Below are 2026 nucleotides of genomic sequence, written 5' to 3' on the forward strand. Positions count from 1 at the left end.
AACACCGTAAGTCCGATCGCTTAGAAAAGTCATAGCACACCTCTCCTCAGTGAGCCGGTCGATTTGAGACCTCATTCATGGGACTACGCCAAACGGTGCGGGACGAGTTACGCGCCGAAGTTTTGTCAGGGCGAACAGTAATAGTAATACTAGATATGTACATTTCCTGAAGAAAATGTGAGTGGTGCTTGCGGTGGCAAAACTCGGCCCTCGGTTGCTAGGGTGTTGATATGCAGTTGCTATGGCACCCATGATGGTTGCTAGGGCCGTTGCTATGGTACCCGGGGTGGTTGCTAGGGTGTTGCTATGCGGTTGCTAGGCTACATGGGGTGGTTGCTAGGGTGTTGCTATGCGGTTTCTAAGGTACCTGGGGTGGTTGCTATGGCCGTTGCTAGGGTACTCGGGGTGGTTGCTAGGGTGTTGCTATGCAGTTGCTATGGTACACGGGGTGGTTGCTAGGGTGTTGCTATGCGGTTTCTAAGGTACCTGGGGTGGTTGCTATGGCCGTTGCTAGGGTACTCGGGGTGGTTGCTAGGGTACCTGGGGTGGTTGCTAGGGTGTTGCTATGTGGTTGCTAGGGTACCCGGGTTGGTTGCTAGGGCCGTTGCTAGGGTACCCAGGGTGGTTGCTAGGGTGTTGCTATGTGGTTGCTAGGGTACCCGGGGTGGTTGCTAGGGTGTTGCTATGCGGTTGCTAGGGTATCCGGGGTGGTTGCTAGGGCCGTTGCTAGGGTACCCGGGGTGGTTGCTAGGGTGTTGCTATGCAGTTGCTATGGTACACGGGATGGTTGCTAGGGCCGTTGCTATGGTACCCGGGGTGGTTGCTAGGGTGTTGCTATGCGGTTTCTAGGGTACCCGGGGTGGTTGCTAGGGCCGTTACTAGGGTACCCAGGGTGGTTGCTAAGGTGTTGCTATGCGGTTGCTATGGTACTCGGGTGGTTACTAGGGCAGTTGCTATGCGGTTGCTAGGGTACTTGGGTGGTTGCTAGGGCCGTTGCTAAGGTAACCGGGCTAGTTGCTATGGCGTTGGTATGCAGTTGCTACTTGTCAAAGATCATTACTATGGAGTGTTATAGAGGTCTTTGCCTGATTAGCCCTTAGCTAATTGCTATTAGCATGAAGCTATTGAGTGCTAGCATGTGTAGCATGTTGACAGTTTGCTAGCATGAGTCAAAAGTAACAACTCCCATGTCTATGCGACATTCTGATACAAAAATATAGGTCTTGCTAATTGGTTGCTAGGGTACTCTGTTTGGTTGCTAGGGAGTGGCCAATGACGACACTGTAAAGTGTAGTTGCCAGTATGAGTGATATAAACCAACCCCCATGTCTCTGTGACATTCAGGTCAGAAGATATGCCTGTGTGGCTTTAGGTTGCTAGGGTACTCTGTTTGGTTGCTAGGGAGTGGCCAATAACGACAATGTAAAGTGTAGTTGCCAGTATGAGTGATATAAACCAACCCCCATGTCTCTGTGACATTCAGGTCTGAAGATATGCCTGTGTGGCTTTGGGTTGCTAGGGTACTCTGTTTGGTTGCTAGGGAGGGTCAGTAGTGATTGATGATTGGCCGTTTGCTGCCCCGACTCAAAGGAGTCCACCCCCATGTCTCTATGACACTCTGATCCAGAGATATGCATCTGGGCCCTTATAATGGAAGTCTATGGGATCAGTTGCTAGGGTGCCCTAAATGGTTGCTAGGGCGTGGCTTGACACCTTCATGATGATCCGGAGAGTCTGATTGGCCATCTGAGTAAAATGAGCCCGCCTCCATGTCTCTAGGCCAATGTGATGCTGAGTTATGCCCAATGCAAAATCCCTATGTAAATTACCATGGGTTTTTATGGGACGTCCCTTTACCATTATAAGTCAATGGGGCAAATCTTGGGGGACTCTTGCACCCCTGGGGTACACCTTATACCCCATTGTGAGGAGTCTCCTCGCACAGCTTGATAGCCTCTCCAAATGTGGCGAATCACGTGTTTCTACGAAATTCTCTCTTGGCGCTACGTCCTGTCAAAGTTGGCCG

The sequence above is a fragment of the Garra rufa genome, chromosome 1 (assembly GCF_049309525.1).
Source record: "Garra rufa chromosome 1, GarRuf1.0, whole genome shotgun sequence".
NCBI classification, from domain to species: domain Eukaryota; kingdom Metazoa; phylum Chordata; class Actinopteri; order Cypriniformes; family Cyprinidae; genus Garra; species Garra rufa.